Genomic DNA, 23932 nt, shown 5'->3' on the forward strand with positions numbered 1-23932 from the left:
TGAGTGTGCAAAGAAGTTTTAAGAGGGTCTCTGATTCTTGTGATTTTTCTTGGGCTCTTTTCCTTTGTTTTGTCCTACTCCAAAGTGTTAGTTTATTATATTGTATTATAATATATTATATTATATATCATATTATATTCCCTAGAAGCCTGTTTGTTTTCTAATAATAGAAAAGGAGTGCACCTGAATAAGAGGGAGGTGGGTCAGAACTGAGAGGAACATAGGGAGAGGAAACTATAATCATAATATATTATATGAGAGAAAAATCGATTGTCAATAAAAGGGGTGGAACTTACTAAATCAGTAAAAATGCTAAGAAGCTTGTAAAAGGCTGTGGCACTTTAGAACTCTACAGGGGAACTCTGATTTTGTAGGCAGAAAAACACCCTCAAGGGACCATTGTGACTTCACTCTATTGCTGAACGAACTTACTCTTGAAGTATCTAGTTTCTGATTTCTTGTTGTACCAGAAAATAAATTTCCATTATGTCAGTGATAAAAAAAATTATGCTGAGTTTTTCACGAAGCTGCTGAAAGTTTCTTCCAAAATGATCGTGCCATTGTCCATTCTTACTGAGAATGAGAAAGAATTCCTATTGCCCCACATCTCCACATGGGAAGGTGAAGACACAGCAAGACAGAAATATTGAAATAGACATTTACTTCCAGTCAAAGACTACAGAGATAGTTTGTGTTCCCAAAAGCTTCTGTTGGAAAAGCTGAATGGAAGTCCACCATCCCAGCATCCTTAAAATAATGCCATCTCCTGCCAGGATGATATCATTTCTTCTGAATACCAATGCAGTACACCCATTGGATAGCACATGGCAATCCAGAACTTCACCTCTCGACACCTAGTTCTCCAGTATAGAAGTGCCTCCTAGTCATTCTTCTGGCTAGCTAGGTGTGGCAGAGTCAGAGAAAGCCTACCAGAGACCCAGAACTCTCTCGCCATCTCTTAGTTGTAGCTAGGCCATTTGTGCTTGGTAGCAGTGGAAGGAGAGTTGGAAGCTATGGATCTCATCCCCACCTCCATCCAGGAATAAGGAGGAGAACTGAGTGTCAATAAATAATGAGTAGGAAACTGAAATGACAAAATACACAAGTCACCAATTACAATTAGAAACTTCCCCTTACTTCTAACAAGAATATAAAAAAAGTCCTGATAAACTTTTATAGAACACGGCATACAACAGGACAAAAACATTTTTACCAAGCACAAATGGGATTGTACTGTTATTTATTTTTGTGTTCCTGGCCCTTTAAAGGCCCCTAGGCCATTCAGTGTCAGTTACCTCTTGGAATTCTGGGAATAGGAGAGGATATACAAAGGCAGCAGAGGTTGAGAATGACAACCTCTTGGAATTCTGGGAATAGGAGAGGATATACAAAGGCAGCAGAGAGTAGGAATGGACTAGGATTGGACTAGGATTGGAGTAGGTCAGAGAAAAGTAGGATTTAACAGGCAGAACAATAGGGGTCAGAGAGTGGGGTTAAAGAAGACGGTTGATTCAGGAAGAGAGAAGATTAAGTAGGACAAGACAGGAGAAGAGATTCGGGAAACAGGGGAAAGAAGGGAAGGGGGAAAGAAGGGAAGGGGGAAGGGGAAGAAAAGGAAGAAGGAAAGGAGAAGAGAAGAGAGGAGAGGAGAGGAGAAGAGAAGAGAAGAGAAGAGAAGAGAAGAGAAGAGAAGAGAAGAGAAGAGAAGAGAAGAGAAGAGAAGAGGAGAAGATTGAACAGAGCTAAAATAAGAGACCATTGGTGCAGAAGAAGCTGAGTTAACCCAGAGAAGATATTATTAGGAGACAGAAGAACTGACAATCCACAAAGTAGCAAAACAGACAAGCCGCATGGGATATTTTACTTACACACATCATTGGCTAAACTATTAAACAATAATACTTGGAGAAGAACCAAAATGCTAGAGTATGTTCTACATTCAAAACAGCACTGTTAGGATTCAGGAGCACATCTAGAAAGTCTGTGAATATTTCTAATCTGAAACAGAATTCTAAATAACTCAAAGATGGGTGAAGTCTCAAAGGAAACAGGAAGTCCACTAAACCTCGTCAGTCTTTATAACTGACTGAGAAGGTGATCACTGGGTCATTTTGGAGAGTGAATTTTAATGAGTGGAACCTAAAGGCAAACTTGGGAGGCCCACTGATAGCTAAGACTAAAAGCACTGAGCAGTTTAGAGGACTCGATTCTGTTGCTGCCTCAAAACTTCAAACTATGAAATTAAAATAAAAATGTTTAAAATGCATTTCAACACTGAATTAGGGATGATAACCCATGCAACATCTTTATGAAGTTTAAATGCAACATCTTCAAAGTATCCTCCAAGCAACATCCCAGTAAATGTTCAACAAAAGCCAGTGTTGAGACAGTGCTTCAGAGCTTTGAGAAACAAGTGTGTAACTGTGCCTACCGCGATCCAATGAACAGAAAGGAATATGTTATTCACATAAAGGGCTTTTGAGTTTATACCTAACTAGCCTATAAGACATTTCAAAAGAGTAACTAAAGGAAAATTTTTCAATAAATAAATAGCCTTTGGAGGGAGCTAGGAGTTGCAAAAAAGAGAAAAAGCATATGTGTTTGTTCATTTCCTTGTGCCTGCTCTCTTAACCAATGTGTTCAGCTGCTCAAACAAATAGCATTTCCACAGAGTTGCTATTTACAGCCATAGCCTAAAGCACAAAGATCAGACTCAGCGTCTGATTAAACTAAGTTTTATAAAGAATGACAAAATAATTGGTAAAAACATTTCAGCTTGGGTATGGAAAACAGAAAAAAACAAAGTAGCAAATGCTCAAAGCACAATGGATTGGGAGAACAACACCGTCTCTTCTCTTTGGCATTTCTCTAGGATTCATACCTTGGCTGAGTGACAAAAACCTGTCCATCAGTTGCAAGCCTGAGCCTATCAGCCTTACAAATCAGAGTTAATAAAAGTCAATCAGAGATGGTTTAACTTGCTTGCTATTGCCTGAAGCAGGATTCAGCCTCTGTGTCTGTCATCCACTTAGAAAACACTTGTCTATGGCTGCCTATAAATTCTTGAAAATTTACTCATCTACATTTCTATAGATAGAAAAAGATCATTTATATAAATATATGTCTGGCCAACACAGATGTGTATGAAACCCTTACAGGTAAATGCATAATTAGGGAATTCATCTCTTACACTTACAGACTCATAAAAAGAAGCATCTCTCTTAAACCACTAAGAATTTGAAGATCAGCCTTTAGAATCTTGCTCTATACTACATGTCTTCCAGTGAAAAAGAGTGCTAGCCTCTACTTGTATGTAAGATAAAGATGTTGGATTTAAAATTGCAAACCGTGAGAGCAGTTGTTGACTGTCACATCCAGGTCTTTGGCTACTATACCAGCAACAGCAGGATTTCTGCCACAACCCAGAGTTCTCTGCAACCAAGTACATACATCTACCAAATTCTCAGCAGGGCCTTTCGGGAATACTCCAGGGAAAACAAGCGTTTGGGAGAAGCTATTTCAATAACTATGCATCAGAAACCGAGTCTCTCATAACAAATTCCTCTGTCTTGGCATCAAAAAACAAAAACAAAAAAAAACAAAAACAAAAAAAAAAAAACCCAACAACCACCACCACAACAACAACAAATCTGGAAATAACAAGAAATAAAAAAGGCCTGCCCCATCTTCTCCTTCATTTATTTAGCAAGTAATGTGACAGCCATGTGTCTTCTATGTCTGTGATACATACAACAACAGTGTGTAAGTCATATAGATAATTTCAGATATTTGCTAAATGTCCATTTAATTTCAATTTAACTTAAATATATATTGAATATAAGGTTAGTCTTATTTTTAAAAGTATAATATTTATATAGTATTTAGTTCAGTTCCCAATGTCCAAATCTCATTGTCTCAGGGTCTAACAAAAATAAATGTTCCTTAAAGACCTATCCTATTTTACAACTCACATCACTCTCTTCTGAAGTGCGCATATCCCTTTGTGGCTACTGGCTCTTATACAAAGCAGTAAGATTCTAATAACAAAGACACAAGAGCAAAACAAATACTTGTCCTGGTGAGTTTAACTATTGGTGGAAAGACAGAAAAAGGGTGAATAAATATAAAATGTCAGGTTGCTACCGTGTCCTAATAAGCCATAAGTGATCTAGTTCCAGCAATTTCAAAACATCACCACCATTAGCATCATCATCACCGCCATCATCGTCATCACTATCATCAACAGCACCACCACCACCATCATGATTCTCAGTGTTTCCTGTCCTTGCTGGATTCCCGAATCTCCTCTTTTCTGATCAAGCCTTCCACACTGATGGAGAGGATTTCTATTCACTCAGAACCATCTTCCCTATAACTTATAAGACATCAAAACACACTAAAAGGATAAAGAATATAAGTACATATGTTGAGGATTCACATGCACCTTTTGTCATAAGCATAACAATTTAAAAATGTGTTCAAATTTTATTTACATTCTACAAATTGTATACATGTCGATAGTTATATTGAAAATTCTATACATGTTTGTAAATTAACATGTATTAAATTTACTCAACAAATATTCCTCCTGTATAATTTTTCAGCTTTAAACTTTTACATCTGGCTGTTTTCACCTCAGGGCTCATTACAAGAGAAAGAATTGTTGGGTCTCAAATGAGGGGAATTTTGAGACTTTGGGGATCGATATGTAAATCTCTCTTAACAACATTATCTAGCTTGTCTTTGATGACATCATCCCTCTCAGTGACACAAGCAGCAGCCTGTGTGCTAGGCCTCTCATAGTTCTTCATTTAGGATATTGTCAATATTTCATTATCTGCAGTCGTTTAGATGGAAAAGATGGTGTTCGTGTGATATTTTAAATTTTTCATTTATTTGCTTCTTTGTGAGGCTGTGTATGGGCCATGCTTAGTGAGAAATATGTCCCTTCCCTGCATCCTCATCCCTGCGTTTCTACTCACATGTCTCTCCGTAGTGACGACGCTGCTGAGCTGGTATGTTCATACCTCACCTATGACAATGGTTTTGAAGAAACTTCTACTCATCCTCTATCCATGCTACAAGTCTATCCTTCATCTTTGTTATGAATTCTACTTTTATAGTCATGATACAAAAATCCTTTCCCAAAACTATGTAAATGCATCTCTCTGATCTTTCTTGTCACCCTGACTGAGAGCCCCCAGGCCGTTGTTTTGTCTGACACCATTCACTCCCAGCAGAGTGCAGAAGAGATGTTTGTCTGCTGGTCTTACTCTGGTTTTTCAACTCTCACTTCTTCAATTTCCCCAAAACCTGTAGCATTTTAGAGCAGGGAAAGCTCTGCAGTGTCACCTTGGGATCCAGCTCCCCAGAGCTTTAGTACCTAGCAGTACTATGACCCTGGGTCATAGCATGCTTACAAAAACACTAGGCTAGATTTCAGAAAAGTGAGGAGATGGGGACAGGGTTACAGAAGAGACAGAGCAACAATTCCATAGTCATGTATCTACCTACTAGTTCTAGGTCTACTGTGAACTATCTGGGTTCTTTGCTCTAGACCTAACGTTACTTACAAAACGTGTGGGTGACAGAGTGAGCCTCAGCTCACATTTCTCATTGAACCAAGTTATGAGTGTTTGCAATAAATAAGACTTAGGGAGATGCAAACATTTAACTTTTTGTGATGGATTATGAGGTAAGAGTAAAAACAAAATCTTCTCAACTACTCAGAACATATTTATTGGTGAAGAAAAAAATCACTAAAGCTTGAAAATTCTCGACATGGTTAAATTAAAGAAGAAAATTTTTCTAATTTAGAAATATCACTGCTAAGAGAGTTGGATTTTTTTTTACCTGAATGAGAATGAATAAAATTTACTAGGCAGAGAATCATCAGGAAAATATTAAGCTTTTCTTTATATCCTACCGAATGAATAATGAACTGCTCCACTGGACGAGAACTTATTTGCGGCTTGGATTTATTAGAGCGTTTTCTGATGGTAGAATTTCAGGCCAGAATTATCCATTGGTAGCTGAATACAAAAGTTGGACTTCTTTGTCAGGTATGGGAACTGCCACCTCTTCTAAATACAGAACAGATTTTCCAGTTCGTTTTGCAGAAATGGCTTCCATGGGATTTGATAGCACCAGAATCATTTATTAATGTAATTGTCTCCTGCCTAGAAATTATGCCTAATGCTTGCAATGTGAACAGAGTGTCTTATCAAACACGAACTGCTAATAATAAGAAGTTCCTGAGACTCCAGCCACTTAATAGCTTAGTATACGATTTTTATAAATTTTAAAAATCGATAGAGGTGGTCATTCAACAATAAATGTAACTAGCCGAGGACTTTATTTACCATTAAATTCGCTTCACTGTCTAAATACAATAATAGATGAGAATGGGAAAATGTCATCGGAAATTACCATCTTTGAAATAATGACTTACTCATTGAAATATTAAAAGAATCCAGTCCTAATCAATATCTTCCCCTGTACTGTAATCTAATAGAATCTTGGTATAAGAGAAAGGACATTAGTAAAATTGAATTGCATTATAAATATGTGCTTATATTTTGACTTACTCTTTAGTTTTCTTGTTTTTTGAAGCTTTAGGCCTTAGATTTTAAAATAAAAATTTTCCAATTTTTATATCACCTACAGAGGGAAATATATGTTTTCCTGTACTTACTAAAAATTTTGGCTAAATATTACGTACAGATTTAAAACACTTAGAAAACAGAAGGCTGGTTATCTTTTTATCTTAGTTTACAAGAAGTGTCCATATGTCTGTGGTGTCCAAAACTCCATATTTAGTACTTATAGTTTTCCCAATCTTTTGCTTTTCCAGAAGTGATTCCATGTACTATTTTCATATCTAAGAATTAGTCCCAAATCAAGGAAAGATCGATTTTCCTCGCCACAGAAAGATGGAGGGAAAGTGTTTTGCCCAGTGCTCATTGCTCCTGTAGACGCTCTCATGGGTGGAAAACTCAAGTTTCCAAGGAAAGGAAGCTCCATTTCCCGCACCACCTTGACATTTCTGTTCCTTCTGCTCCTGTGAGAAGCAGACCACAAAATCAAGGACGACCTCTGGCAAGGGCCCTTCTTACTTGCCACATTCCTCCCCTCTCTGAAAGTTATTTTACTTACCAACTGGTTGACCAGTGGAAAAATGATAATCCCAAACTTTTCGTAGTGTGACTCAGCTCTTCTAAATTACCTCAGTGTATCTCTAATAGCTGTCATTACCTGCTCGTAAACAAGTGCTGTACTCCCGTCTTGAAAGGTTCTCAGAATGAAGTCAAATCTAAACACAGGGCCATCCAAACTGATCCAGGGTTGGTGGAAAAGTGCAGAACAAGGTGGACATGCACGTATGGTGCTTTGGCAGGAAGGGGAGGGAATTCTGGGGGGGGATGGGGGGAGAGGGAGTGAAACAAGTGGGTCGTAGAGTGCCCCTGAGTGCTCTTCAGAAAGATGTCCTCATTTGATAGAACTCTCATCCTTTTACTGTCTTCACCTGTACCTACATCCAAGGAGTCGAAGAGTAACTAAGGACAAGAGTGATGGCCATAATACATCATGTAGGCTCACATTGATTTAGTGCTGAGGTAAATGTCTTCCATGGGTTTTCAAAGCGTTGCTCACGCTAATCCTTGCCGAAGAGCCAAGATTCAATCTAAGGTTCAGTTTTTAGGAAAACATGGATCCAGGATTCAATCCCAGATCCCATGGCTTCAGGGTGCTTAACTGGAAAATACAAATGCAAACTACAGTTTACAAAAGTGATTATTCTACCCACGGGTGTTCACAGAAAAAGTAGCAAATATAATACCTTGACTTTATTATAGAAAAAAAACTTTCTCTGTTATTTTTAAAAACTGCAAGTCAGTATTTGAAGATCTCTTAGAAAATACCGCAAGTGACAGGAAATAAACATGAGAAAGATAATGTATATTTTAGCTTTCAATTGCCGAGACAAAATGACTGCAAATATTAAGATACAGGAAAGAAAGGTTTGTTTTGAGGGATACTTTCAGACAAGTCAGTCTATGGTTAGTCCACTGGGTTGATTTGGGTCTGTTGCTAAACTGCACATCATGGTTGGAAAAGCAACGTGTATCAAAGTAGTCCTCATCTGCCGCACAGGAAGCGCAGGACAGGGGATGGGAAAGCAAATGGGCTCTCGATATTGCCTTCAAGACCATGTACCCCAACACCTTCCACCTGGCCCCTTCTTCTGAAGGTTCTATTAGTTCTACAGCACAGGCTGACAAATCAACCTTCATCATATAACCTCGAGGATACTTTATAGCCAAACAGCAATGGGTAACAGTATCTCAGTTGTGGCACTATGTCAGGACCTAGGCCAACTACTTCCTACTTGTTAGCTTGTGAAATTATCTCCACAGTCCTTACAACATGACTTGTTGTGAGTTATTATTTCCATTTTACATGTAGAGAGGCTAAGGCTTGGATACATTTCTGAGATGTGTTCCACTTTCTTACTGGATACAAAAACACTGACAGTTTGCTACTAAGGTAAAAACATTGCCTCTGAAAAACTGCAAGGCACACTTATTTAAGCCCAACTCCCTCCAGTTATCATTGCCCTTATCTACCTGATGTCATACAGCCTGAGATATGTTTAACAACTTGTATCCAGAGAGAGAGAGAGAGAGAGAGAGAGAGAGAGAGAGAGAGTTAAGAAAGGAAAGAAGGAAGATGGGTTATCCCTGCTGCTCCCCACACTTCTTTTCTCCCAGTGCAAAGAAACAAAAGAATGACTCAGTGGATGATGCAGACCCAGAAGTACAGAGAAGCGTGCATGGGAAAGACCAGGCTTGGGCAACAGAAGAATCTATGCAGTCACTTCTCTCCTAATGGGAAGAGGGGAAGACACATTTGGTGTGGCGGCTAACATCCACTTCGAAATAGAAAATGATGTAGGAAAACTTCCTGAGCCTCATGTGTAAAAATGAAGGAAGCACCGTGATAATGATATGGCTATGCGGTGTTATAGCATATGTTTACTCACTGTGACTAGATACCTTTCCAGTATGGAATGCATCTTCAACTCCAGCCCCTTGCTTCTTGCTTAGGTGTAAACCGTAATCAGTCTGGCTCTGGGAGGAGAGTACTTCCAAATACTCTCTTCCCACAAGGAGTATGTGCTGCCTTCTGGAATAAGACAAGCATTTAAACTTGGGATTAATCACAGATCGTGGAAATCATTTTGGCTTCTTCCTATTTCTATGTTACTTCAGTTTTTCCTATTAACAGCTTCTCTGATAAAGGGTTTCATGATAACCTGGAGCACAGGAGCACAGTGACACACAGCTCTATTCTCACTTAAGTGTTCACTAAATGCTACCTGACTTTAAAGAACTGAGAGCCTTCTAAAACTTTTTTAAAAGACAGTTTGGTTGCTTTTGTGGAAACTGGAGCTAGAATAAGAGTGAACCCTTACATTTATTAAAAGCACTTTAAGGAATCATTGTGCAGAGTCTAATGTAGCTGGCAATTTCTCCTTTGTCTCCTTTTCTGCTTACTGAGATGATCTGGTCACACATTTTAAACCAAAGCCTGGCCCTCAATATTTTGAGTGTTCATATCTCTTGAGCCGGATCTCCAAAGTCAGAGTGAAAGAGAGCTAAGAGATAATTATCTAGGCAGTCCTGACCTTCATTAGAGTCATGTGGCCTACAATTTTCTTCTTTCTTTTCAGTGTGGAGAGTGAACACATAGCAGCCAGAGGGTTACTGCACAGGTCGGAGGTTTTTAAGAAAATTACATTCAATCACCCTAGCATGGGATGTCTGGAGAAACAGTGATTCTGATGTAGATAAAAGTTGGCAACTTGGCGATATCTAGCAAAGGCAAAATTATACATGACCTATGACTCAGAAATCCTTCCATAGTTAACTTTATTTGTTTATTTGTATGTGACCTAGGGGTAAGGAACAAAGGAACAAAGAGACATGTCTACAATTCAAATGTAACCATGTGACGAAATACTATACAACCACAACTTATTTCTTTTTGCACTGTTATTAGAACCATGACCAGGCTCTCTTTGCAACACAATTGGCAACTCGAAACATATAATGCAATGAAACGAGCAAGATGAGAAAGGACTGATATCCAATACCCTTTAAAGGTGAGCATGCTTGCCAGGTGTGGGTAATCTCAAGGTGGTAGCTGAAAGAACAGGAGTGCAGATGACCAGCCTGGGCTACATGAGATCCTGGCTCAAAATATGCCCCATACAAAAAAAAATGTGTGAAACATTTATAAAATAGTATTGTTGTAGAGTTGTGAAATATATGCGGCAAAAATAAAGCATGAAATGAAATATTTATGTGCATCAATTCATGAAAATCACTCCATTTGCAGAGAAGGAGGATGGAAAAGAACAGAGCAGAATGCTTAGACATCCTCAGCTATATCTATAAATTTATTTCTTTAAAAAACACACACGCATCTGAAGTACAATGTTAAGATTTGATAAAGTTGTGTTGTGGGTCCATGGATTTTTATTATATATTATTCTCTATACTTGTCTGCATGTTTGAAATATTTCATTATAAAATATATATTTTTAAATCATCCAAGTACAAGAGGTATTTCTCAGAGGAATCACCAAAGCAAGGAAAATAAAACACCCCATTCAATTCCTTTCCCTATAAGAAGCATGAATTATGGCACAAGGACTGTTTTGTATTTATGAGAGGGATCCTCCTAAAGGGTGCCTCACATTGAGAAGGAAGCATCCTTGCAAAGATCACTACTCATTCATCCGGGATCCCAGACAAGGATGTCCCACTTCAGATTTAACACAAGCTCACGGTCCCTAAAGTATTAAGGTTAGCTCGGCCCAACATTTTATTACCTAACAGAGCATTTTCAAGAATTCAGAGACAGGCTCACCCAGCTAGCTCTGGGTGTTGCCCCACCCTTGGAGCACAGCAAAGATAACTGTGGAAAAGAGGGCTGGAAGGTCGAGCCCTCAGCGTTGCCAGGTTTGTTTACCGTTCTCACAAGACCACAGTCGTCAGAACACACGTGTGCACTTTTCCCTTAAAAAAAAAAAAATCTTTTGAGGGATAGTTGTGTGAAACAAGGATCTGTTGAATTTAATTCACAGATCAAAGAGGACGGAAATTAACCAACACAGTAATTGATTATTTCATGGGTGACATAACCAAGGAATGATTTATCTTAATAAAGAGCAACTTCCCTCTAGTCCTTAACTGAATTCCAGCCAATGCAATAATACTCGGCTGTTAATGACTTTGATGTTGATGTGGAAAAGTGAATGACTGCGTAATCACTGAAATGGGACCTCATCACAGTTGGAAACGTTTAAGCCAAATCATTTTGGACTGTGAAAAGAGCCCTGAGTGGTGGATATTGGCTGGGTACCAGATCTTCAGTCTTAACTAAACAGGGCCTGAAAACTTTATCATATCGCGGTGCTCTGGCTGGACTCTAACTCTGACAGCTCACAGGGACTGGAGCAGAATGTATACGTCTGTGGCCTCGTGGATGAAAAAGAGAATTCCAGGGCTTAGAGCGCCGATAATAAATACGTGTCTATCAGCATCGAGCTGGGAGTGTAATTAGTTAAATCCATCTTTGGGAGAGGGAATAGAAGAAAGGAAACAGAAGTCAACTTAAAAAAAAATGAGTCAAAAGCTTATTTTTATACCCCATGTTACTAAATATGGCTAAGAGCTTGCAAGACAGCATTAGTCATAGAAGGCGGCCTCCACCTCCTCCCCTCCTCCACCCTCACCACTCAATAACAAAACGAGCTAAAGTTAGCCCTTCTCTCGAGTCAGTACACTTGATTATTATTATTTGAGTTACAGCTGAGAAGACTGCAAGAGAGGTAGGATCCTTGGGGACACAGGCGACTCCCTGGTGCCCAGATTTTCTTATTTCCTAGTGGGAGAAGGAAAACAGTGCTGGTCTCAGCCCAGTCTCCAGTGGTCAGCCCAGTAGATTTCCTCTTGTTCTAAAATCAAATCGGGTCCTAGATAACATCAGCTTCCCAGAGTTAAGTTATTGCATCCGTGTATTATAACGCAAGTCTTCAGCAAGCCTCTGCAGCGTGCTCCTACTCTCCCCTCAGCCCCTGGTTTCCAGCCTGCCTTCCTCTGCCTCCCACTGTCCCCAGATGCCCCTAAGCAGAAGTTCCAAGGAGCTTTCAAGTAAGCCTTGTCCACGCTTTGAGGCCACAGCATGGTGACCCAGACTTACTAAGAAAACAGCTGTAGGCATTTAAATGCCCCAAAGCCCCCAGGCTTCAGAGATTCGACATGCCAGATTGTGAGCATTAAAATAAAAGAAAAAGAAACCTTCGGTTTCGGCAAAGAATTGTTAAACTATTCGTCTGGGCCTGCAGCTGGGGCTGTCTCCAAGCTCAACACTGAAAACGCCCAGGTGGTGAGATCAGGAGTCACCCGTGTGGCCCGTGTCCTTGAAGGGAATAATTTATGTCTTTCAACCTAAGCCTTGCTCACTTATTTCCAAGGTACCTTTTCCCCTCTAGGTACCAAGCATGATGTAGCAGGCAGCTTTTCCTAGCACATAAATGACCCTAGGTGCCTTTGTTTCTGTCAGCAATGTCTTAGGTGGAATAATCTGGGAAACACTGAAAAGGCCCACACCCTCTCCTTTTTTCTTTTTCCTCTTTGGTGCTCTCCAAACCGTCCCTTCAACCACACAACAACTTCTGTTTTACTCCCTCCCTCAAAATTCAATCTGAATCCAAGAGCTTTTTAATTTTTAGCCACATTTTACAAGCCCGGGCTTTCAGGGATATATGTTATGAAAGCACTGAAAGAAAAGTCTTTCTTGTCATCAAAACCATAATAATTATGTGTCAAAGATAATTACTGCTTGGCGTGTATTACATCTAATACCAAGTGACAGAGAGAGTAGTGTACCGGCAGACAGGAGGAACTGCTGGCTGGCTGAAATCTGATATAAAGTTAACCACCGGGCTCAAGTGCTCTACCCACTGGAATTGTACCAGATAAATGTGAACTCCACCTCCCCACACAATTTTTTTAAAGCAATGGTTAGTCTGTTTATGCTTGTTGTCGTGAAATTTCTAAAAAGTACATTATTTTGTTCGTACAGGAACATTAGTAATATCTCTCCTAATGGTGGAATGCTATATTCCAAACACCCATGTTTCCAAAAGGAAAATTGCTAGACAGCAAGGATTGTGAATGCATTAGCTGAAGTCTCAGGCAGTAAGGAAGAGAAGACTTCATAGCTATCATGCGTGGATCAGTACCATCCGGGAACCTGATGCCTGAGAAGAAAGCGTCAGCAAGATACAGAAGATGGGCCACACCAAGATGGGAACAAAGGAAGGTCTCAGATGACACCAGAGTAAACTTTGATGTGCTTTGAGAAATGTCTTTTCTCTAAGTATGGTGATCACTGTTTAAATCCTGTGCTGGGAGGATGGTTCAGTGGTTAAAGTGCTTGCTTGCATCAATATAAGCCCCTGAGTTTGGATGACAAGAACCCATGTAAAAACCAGATGTGGCGAGCCTGTGATCCCAGCACTGTGGAAGCAGAGGCAAGGGGATCCTCAGGGCTTCCTGGCCGACCAGTCTAGTTCCAGTTCCAGGTTCAACAAGAGGAACTACCTGAGAAAATAACATGGGAAGAGAATTTAGGAAGATGACCCCTATCGATCTCTGGCTCCCATATGTACACACACATACACACACACACACACACACACACACACACACACACACACACACACACGCCAGATTTGGAGTGCTTGGTGCAGCTCTTGACCCCTTTAAACCAGCAGTACCAGAGAAAATCTGGCTTAAGCCCAGCAAAGGGGAGGAACAGGTCACCTTCAGGCAGAGCTGTGTGGTTCACACGCATCATGTGTGGAGTTGGGGGATCTGTTGTCAGCCACAGAAGTATCACCGGAAAGTCAGGAAAAGTCAGAGCTGCTATAAACTGTCACCTGATTAGACAAAATCCCTAAGAGCTTCCCAGACACCAATCATTCCCCTTGGCTTGTGTGCAGTTAGGACCCAGGAGCAGACGTGTAGATGGTTTTAGAGGACATTCATGGCCCTTTAAGTTTCCAAGGGTACAGGTAGCCCCTTAGACTCTTTGTGAAGATTGAGTGGAGAACTCTCAGGCTTATGTGCACTTCCACCGAAGTCCTTCCCGTTAGTGAGCAAACCTGCGTTCCCAGCGCTATGGAGACGGAACAAGAGGACAGGGAGCTCCAGGTAAGTCTGTGCTTCATTGAGAGACCCTGTCTAAAAATGAAAAGAAAAAGACTTGCTACCAATTAACTGAAACAGGCTATTCGGCAAAATGGGAAAAGAGCTCAGTCCATAAAGTGCTTGCCAGGCAAGAATGAAGACTTGATTTCAAATCCCGGCACCCTGGAGAAAGTCGGGCATGGAGGTAGGCACATGTTTGCAATTCCAGTCAGTGCTGCAGAGGCAAAGATAGGCAGACCCCTAGTGGGGCTCACTGACCATCCTTTCTAGGTTAATAGCTCAGGTCCAGGTACCAGTGAGAGACCTTGTCGAAAAAAAATTAAGATAAATTAATGACCTCTTAGGAAAGACACCTGCAGTTGACATTTGATACACACACACACACACACACACACACACACACACACACACACACGGAGGAGGTCATTTTGATATCATGTTAAATTGCTTGTGTTCTGTATCAAGTCTACAGGAATTCCTTTCAAACCTCAGAGGTTATACACTGGAAAAACACTGAGATTGGGAAAGAAAAAAAAAAACCCACTACAGTTGGCAATGGTATGAGTCAGACAATTATTTAAATGATATGAAGCACATATACCTAATAATAATGAAGTTCCTAAGAGGCGTCTGGCTCTAGGAGCTAGAATAATTAATGCCAAAAATCTCCAGTTGGTGACCATTTATTTTCTTAGGAAACACTGCTTCATCATCCTGCCAAGCTAAGGCAGAGCCTCACGGATTTTATGCAATGCAAATTGTACTAGCTCAAGAAAGGAAGAAAGAAAGAAAGAAAGAAAGAAAGAAAGAAAGAAAGAAAGAAAGAAAGAAAGAAAGAAAGAAAGAAAGGGGAGAGAGAAAAGAAGAAAAAAAAAAAAAAAAAAGGAAAGAAAAAAAAAACAAACAAGGGAAACCATTTCTCCTGGAAAGAAATTGCACATCCTTTGGACCTAAGTCTCCCTACCCCACCCCACCCCACCCCTGCCACCTTGCTGTTCCTAAGGAATTCTCACATAACTTTTTCCTGAGTCTGCCTGTTTAAGGACACATGTTGTCAATGGTAAGCCCCATCCTCCACTAACGGGTACAGAGAACACAAAAACTCTACAGATGCTAACATGTGGTCAGCTGTGGGTGTGGTGGGAATGGGAATTAACTGATTTAAATCACACATTAGTGAAAAAGATCATTTCCAAATTATTTAGGCATACAAATATAACAATGCTGCCCTCAAACCTAAAGCTTGTAATGAACTGCACATATCCCTCTGTAACACTGGATGCTATCTTCCGATTTGACCATTAGCAGGAGAAGTGGAGGAAGGAGAAGGGAAAGGCTTAAACAGAAAAGAATAAAACTGTTGTCAGGACTAACCACAGTTTGATCCCCATGTGTGCGGACGCAGAGATTCTAAAACATATCGTGGGGAGGCCCACTAGGATTCTATGCAAACTTGTGTTTTCAATGCATGCTGCTTTTCTGAAGTATTTATGAAATTACTTTCATTGCCTTAAATACATAATCAAAAGATATTTACAAAACAAGAAAAATGGGCTTTTGGATCTAGCTGTGTACAGATATGTGAGACTTTTAATATTCTAAGGATATTACAAATCCAATGGAATCTGACCAGATGGGTCACAGAGTACAGTCCATGCTGCCAAGGCTGGGGACCTGAGTTTAACTTTCTGAATCCACACAGTAGGAGTAGAGAACAGACCCCAGCAAGTGGTTCTCTGACCTCCACACATGTGTTATGGCATTTGTACACACACACACACACACACACAGAGAGAGAGAGAGAGAGAGAGAGAGAGAGAGAGAGAGTAAATGGTCTAATAAACTTGTACCTTTGGGTTTGTTTGGTAGAAAGTAAAGTGGAATGTAATGGTAAAATTAACCATATTAACAAAGAAACATCAACACAAATCAATCTGAAAAGGTAAAGCAATCAAAATAATCTAATCAATATAATATTTTATTTATATATGGTATTCAAATAATAAAATTATATATCAGGCATATTTTTAGAGAGTCTGATTTTTTTTAGATGTTATATTTCAATTCATCGCACATAGACTGTCACCTGTTCAGGAGACCATGAAAAGTCTCCCACCCATGTGACGTGGATCCCTACTACAGACTTCAGTAAATTGGTCCTGCCTGCATCCACTTCCTAGAGGATCTGATTAGACTGAAGTCACATAAAGAGGAATAGAAAATATAGAAATGCAGTTCTCTCCCTCCCTCCCTCCCTCCCTCCCTCCCTTCCTCCCTCCCTCCCTTCCTCTCCTTCTCACCCCCCATCTCTCTCTCTCTCTCTCTCTCTCTCCACACACACACACACACACACACACACACACACACGTGCCTTTTTAATTCAGCTGGGTTCCTCTTTTCTCTTTGTGACTGAAGAAGAGTTTTCAAATGAAACATATTTATCTTCAGCCACACAGAAATAAGCAAGCATGGGAAATTGTTAAAGAAGGGGAAGCTGGCAAACAATGTAAAAATAACAAATGGCTAAGGTGCTTGTGTTTACAAATCAGTGCCCCAGCACAGAGGAGTGTGGTCGATGCACATTTCCGAATCTACTGCTGTCAGTACATCATTCAATACAGACATGCAGTTTTCATTAGTTTCTTTCTTTTGCTTTCAACAAAAACGTTATAAGAGCAGCCCTGAAGGGAAGTAGGGCTTTAAGACGGCTGGTTTAGACTAGTTTGTTCAGTGTGGTGCCTACCAAGAAATATGTCTGACTTGGCGATGGTGGTGGACGCCTTTATCCCAGCACTTGGGAGGCAGAGACAGGCAGAGCTCTGTGAGTCCAGGGTTAATCTGCTCTACCTAAGTTGGACACAGCTAAAAATACATAGTAAAATCTTGTCTCAAAAAGATGAAGGAAGTATAAAAGAAAAGTAATATTTCTGGATAGCTCTGAATTTAACCTGAGTCATATATCACCCAAATATCCATTAATACTTCTCTTCCCACAGAACCCTTTGAATATCGGTTTAACTGCATTTAATTACCTCCCAAGTGGTGAATTATCCTAGCTAGACCCCTCTCATTACCTTTTAAGGATTAGTGCTGTGTGTCACTCCAGTGTTCTGAGTCTAAGAGTGAAAACGAGCCCAGATCCGCCAAATCTCTGCCTTCGGTATCACTCATTGCTCAGAAACTCTTATCTTTCAAGTGAATCCCACCGAAGCCAACCAGAGGAAGCTCTGGGCTGTTTATGTTCGTAAGAAGCTGAGCCCGGCTCATTCGAAAAGCCAAAGGGAGAGCCAGATAGGTGACTCTTCCCAAAAGGAAAAATGGGAGATTCCCTGATGAATAGCTGAGATGCAGGCTATCTGAGAAAAGTAATCCAAGGAATGCATTATCTGGAGGTGTTTCCTGCCACCCATGCCAGCTGATGACTGAGAAAGCCCAGAAGGCGCTCTCCCTCCAATGTGGCCTACGTCAATGACACATTTCTGCATTGTCAGGCTGAAAGCCATCCGTAGTCATAAAGAGAAGGAGGTGTCCTCTCTGGGGGTGTGTTGATGGATCCCATCCAGAACATCAGAGGTGATCTCTGGGTTACTCAGACGTTGGACGCTTTGGGGTCTGGTGACGGTGCTTCTGCATCTAAATCAAAACCATGCTCCCCGTGTCATGCACCACATTACATAATGTGAGTAGGGCTGTCTACATGCATAATTATCACTGCTCATGGGAAACAGGCCCAAAAGAATTCTCTGACCTTGCGCTGATAAATTGTGCTCGAGGAGCAAGGGGCTCAGAACTGCCAGTCTTAGTTACGGGCCCTGAAAAATTAAATTGGACTGAAGGAAAATCAGGCTTCTGCGTGGTCCATTTCTCAGTAGGGTGATACTCTAATCTATTGAAGGCTGCTCCCCGAGACCCCAGTTCAGACCCTACCTCTGCTCATCAGTCAGCACATCGTTCCCGGCACTAAACGACATGCTTGTAATTTCCAACCTGACTGGAATTAGCTCCTGAGAAGAGCCGGGAGGCAGAGGCCAGGGGGAAGGAAGTTAGAGAGAAATGGCTCAAAAAGCACTCTTTCTAAATCAGAACCATCTGCTGGAGTCATAAATGGTTTTAAGTAGAACTCGGCGACAAGCGAGTTCACATAGAAGTAAAATGCAATGAAGCCACCCCTCAAGGAAAGTTCCCAGGTAACAAAACCATATTGCCATATATTAGAGCAAACTTTTGAACCTGCTTGGTGGCTGACACTTGGCATTTGTATTTGGATCCTATTACAGAGAACCATGTAGTACTAAGGACCTCTGTGTGTCATTAAGAAACACTGGGGCGGGACTTGGCTACCTTACATAGACTTGTCATCGTTCATTAATCTCACAGAAGACCCTTCAGACCGTGATTCCTCCGGGAGCTTTTCAAGGGGGAGCAAGCAATGGGGACACACCACTCCTCAGCTCTGACAAAACCTCCATTGTAGCTTCTGACATCTCCCTAAAGATCTGCAACACGTGAAAACTTAAATGGAGAGTCACTAATCTGAAAAGGAGTGCCACCTTCTACCTCCCTGGCTGTCGAGGTGTCAGTGGGTAGTTTACAAAGATCTCCACAGGTCCTGTGAGATGACTGTGTAGGTAAAGTGCTTGCCACCAAACCTGATGATTTGAGGGTTGTTCACGGGACTCACGTGGTAGAAGGAAGAGAAAGAGACTCTCAAAAGTTCTCCAGTCTCCACACATGTGCTCTGGTACACACACACACACACACACACACACATGCACACACAGAGAGAGAGAGACAGAGACAGAGACACAGAGACACAGAGACAGACAGAGACAGTGAGACAGACAGAGAGAACAATAAATAAATGCATTTTTTTAAAATTTAAAAACAAATCTTGACTCAAACATTCTAGAAGGAAGTCAGAAGATTCCCAGCACCACTTTTCCCATGTGTACCGGCTTCCCAAGCTTGTGTGACAAAGAAAAACATTTTTGTTGGGAAAACGCAACAGAGAAACAAACAAAACTTGGAACTAACTGCAACAACTAAATGTCATCGTGATAAGCAAATAAAACAAAATGAGTAAGCTAAAATAAAAGCAATGCCCGTCTCGGATACCATATCTCATAGCTTTTTCTCTCATCTGTGTAGTGGAAAAGTGACCTGAGAGGAGAAGGAGGCTGCTAGGAAGAAGTAAGCGAAATGGAGAGAGCAGGGAGCGAGAGAACGGAGGACAAGGCAGACTGCACTGAGGACATGATCTAAGCATGTATACACGCGTGTGGAGATGTCAGAGCAAAGGCTATTTTAATTTATGCAATCGATATGCACAAAAATTAAAATAATATTGCATCAAAATTTAAAAGCCCCCACAGGTGCTAAGCCAGTTTTGTATCCGAGTATAAATTCTTTAGAGGAGCTTTTAAAAAAGTCAATTCCGCCACAATCCTGAAACAAACCCACTTTGCCATTTATATTTTCCTGGAATTTGGTGATTTCTAACATAAAACTACATGTGTTGAAAGCATTCGCCTAAATAACTAGGCTAAAGGAAATAAGTAAAAACCTCAGTGCAAAGGAGCTAAAAGTGGACCGGCCTGCGTCACGATTTTTATTCGTATAACAAACGTGGAATTACTGGGGAGGAGCAAAGACCAAGAACAGAAGCCAGCAGCCTCTCTGAACCCAGGCCTGGCAGCTCAGTAAGGTGAGCATCGCCTCACTGCTTTATAGCCGGAGGGAATCCAGGCGGGTAGTTAAGTGAAATAAAGAATCTCTTTAAAAGCAAACATCAAATTGCAGCCACATCAATCATTCCTTGATTTAAAAACAAAATAAATGAGTGCTTTTCTCCACAGTTGGAAATTTCATTACTTCTCTATGGGCCCGTCTTTGTTTATAAGCTGACTAAGGATTCCTGGAAGTTTTGCTTTCGTTTGGGAAGAGGGGTCAGATTTTTGATGGCCCCAAATGGACTCAAGGGAGTCTACTCCATGACTCAAGTTTAACTTATTTTTCCTTCTCTTCTGAGCTTTTTCTGGTGGCAGAACAATAAATATATCCTTCAAATATACCGTTATAAAACGGGCTCCCTGCTGTGCTAACTACCCAAGGAGTTACTCACATTATGGGGTCCTAATGAGAGACAGATCTTTCAAACTCACATCTAAAATGTCATTTTGCACACGGCTGTTTTATTGCCTAAGAAGCAGTGATCCTACAAGGAAATGGTTTATTACACTGAAGCAAGAAGTTGGGGGTGAGTGGTGAGAACTACTGAATTAAAAAAAAATGGAGGCAAAGAGACTGAGAAACTATTCTATACTTTTTAAGGAGGTAACTTAGTGGTTGACTGTTTCTATTGGTTGTGCCAGTTCAGAAGCCCATTAAGATGTGAAGAAGAAGAAGAGGAATAAGAAGAGGAGAAAGGGAGGAGGAGGAAGGGAGGAGGAGGAGGAGGAGGAAGAATGAGGAGGAAGAGGGAGGAAGAGGAGGAGGAGGAAGAAGAAGAATGAGGGAGGAGGAAGAGGAGGAGGAAGGAGGAGGAGGAGGAGGAGGAGGAGGAGGAGGAGGAGGAGGAGAAAGTATGTTAAGGAAAATGCTTCTAAGTTTTTGGAAGGGAATAGTTGAGATTTTTGGAGGCCCTCTGGAAAGAATCCAGAAAGAAAAAAAATGTCCCTTGAAAATGATGTAATAGCAAGAATGCATTGCACAGAGTCCACAGTAGACGTAGACTCAGAAAACTGAATGATAGAGGTGAACCCGGGTCACCATTCTTTTCGGCGATAGGACACATGGATGAAATCTGCAGCCTCTACCTCTTAGTAAGGACACAAGTGCGATATCAGGAAAGCTAAGAGTAAGTTCTCCTTACATGAGCTCACCTGGCGGCTGTTTTTCTAATATCGTCCACGGCTGAGATCTACGTCCAAGACACTATGCCCAGCATAGCACCTGGGTGGAAATGCAGGCATGCATTCAGGAAAAATAAGAGAATCATTTTTAGATAAAGTAACAGATACACATGATCTAAGTGGAATTCTGCTCTAAGGAATTTAGTGTACTCTAACTTCCTGATGGACTGCAGTCATCATTTGTCAAACAACAACAGCAAAGAAACAACATTTCACTAAGGAATTTGTATTCATTCTTCTGATGCTGGGAATCCCAGACTAAAGGGTGGGGTCTGTCCTTGCCACCCATCTGCCCCCTCTATGAACTCTCATGTTCTGTTTGATGCTCTAGTGCATGGCCCTCGTCTGCTTCCTGAGGTTCCTCTCTTTCCTCCCCTTACCTTCACCAAGCATGGAGTTCTGCTCCACTACAGCTATTGCATGCTGTAAATTTCCTTATAGTCAATAAAACATAGACTATAAGCAAGTTAAATTACTCACTGCCACTGCTGCTACTGGAATTTCTGGCAAGCCAACACTCTCCTTTTTGGCTGCCCCATTCTTTTTCTGAAAGGATCCTTTCATCATAACTGCAAAAGTTTATTTCCCTACATTTTGACCATCCTTTCATGCTTTCTCATTCCAGTTCATGAGTAATACTTATCAAGGGTGACTTGAGGAAGAGATATGCTGAGATTAAGAGAAACCTATTACAAAACAAGAAAAAGTGTGTGCGTGTGTGCATGCGTGTGTGTGTGTGTGTGTGTGTGTGTGTGATGGTTTGGTTTGAGTCTGTGTTATGACTATGTATTTGTATAAATGTTTGTGTGAATATGTATGTGTGTGAGTGTGTGTGTTTGTATATACATGTTTGGTGTCCTTGTATCACTTTCTCACTCTCTCTCTCTGAGTGACTGTGTGTGTTTGTGTGGGGCTATATGTTTATGTATATGTGTGTGCATGTATTGGTGTATATGTGTGTGTTGGTGTACCTGTTTATCTCTATGCCTGTGTGTGTCTCTGTCTCTCTGAGTGTGTGTGTGTGTGTCTGTCTGTGTGTGTGTGTGTGTGTGTGTGTGTGTGTTTCTATCTGTCTGTCTGTCTTGGTATGTCTGTTGACTAGATATCTACTTTAGGTATCATTCTTTAATGTCAGCCTAAGTTTGAAACAGATTTTCTGCAGGTCTAGAGTTTGGGTGTCTAGACAGTGATTCCCAGCAATCCTTCATCCACCTCCCATGTATACTATCACATTCAGATTTCACCCTGGCCCCCAACCACTGACAAGTTCTGGGTATCCAGCTCAGGTCTTTCTGCTTATTGGATAAATACTATGCAGACTGAGATATCTAGCTCAGCCCTGAAAAAAACAAAAAAAAAGGCGTTTTTTTTAAAGATCTTATCTCTTTCAGCTCCTGAAAGTTGTAAGAAAACAGAGGAAGCAAGAAAACTTAGAGATAGCATCTCTCTCAGACTGAATCTGGAGAAAGGATGATAGCTTAGATGAAGTGACCAGAAAACCCAGCCTCAAAGACTGGGAGGAAATCCCCCCAAACATCTGACTGTCCCAGTCGCATCAGTGACTGTGTGAAAGGTTGTTCACAGAGATGTCACAAGAGGCAAACAAAGATTAGCTATGCTAAGTAGTTCTGTTACCAATACACCGTGAGTAGAACTTAGAAGTCTACAGAAGAGGCAGCTCAGAAAGCAGCTGAGTGAATAGACTCCAAGATTCCATGGAGGACTCCACTGTGAATGACTACAACTCAACGAGACTGGGCTAGGTCCATAGGAATGCGGTGAGCCTGCAAGGTCTCTCACACCTCCACAGCTGGTATGGCAAAGTCAGCAGGAAAGAGTTATGTTCATGGACCACAAAAACAAGATCAGGTTACTTTTTGCATTCAGATGCTATCTTGGGGAAGAAGAAGAAGAAAGGGCCTTACCAAGTGGGTACTTCTGCAAATAAGGTTGAAATGACCAAAGTGACCTAGATATGGATCTCTGTACCTTCCTCCCATCTATTTGCTAAGATATGCAATCCTCTACATAACCGAAATAGATACAGTATAATAAACATGAAACTAAGTACATTATAAATATATAATGGTTACTCATTGGTTATAATTAAATTAATAAATTGATTGGATAAATCTAGGGAAGTCATTTTGCAGAATTTTGTTATTTATTGTTTATGCCATTGAAGTAAATTCTGACTCATCCCTTCCCAGCCTTGATGAAGTTAAAATGTCTCTGTCTCTCGGTTTCTGTCTCTGTTTGCTTTTCTCTCTGCCACTTCCTTTCTGTCTCTGTCTCTCTATCTCTATATCCTTCTGTCTCTCTGTCTCTGCCTCTCTATCTATGTCTGTATCTGTGTCTGTGTCTCTGTCTCTGTCTGGATCTCTGTCTCTCTCCATTCCTCTCTCCTTCTTCTGACATTCTGGGTTATTCCTATCATTGTATGTATGTGTGCCCACATGTACGCGTGCACATGCATGTTCCTCCTCGTTTGTTTATGTTGAGCAGGGTCTCTCACTGGACCTGGCATTCAATTCTTCTAAGTGAGCTGATGGACAAATTTCAGGGAAACGCCTGCCTTAGCCCTCTTTGCCCCTGTGTTACAGCTGACAGAGTACCACTTAGGCTGGATATCCAAGAGTACTGGGATCCCAAACCAGGCCTTCATGCTATGAACAGGCACTTTTTGAGCTATCTCTTCAAGTGAAAGATACAGTTTGTGATTAAGATGATATTTTT

Source organism: Rattus rattus, chromosome 5 (assembly GCF_011064425.1).
Source record: "Rattus rattus isolate New Zealand chromosome 5, Rrattus_CSIRO_v1, whole genome shotgun sequence".
NCBI lineage: Eukaryota > Metazoa > Chordata > Mammalia > Rodentia > Muridae > Rattus > Rattus rattus.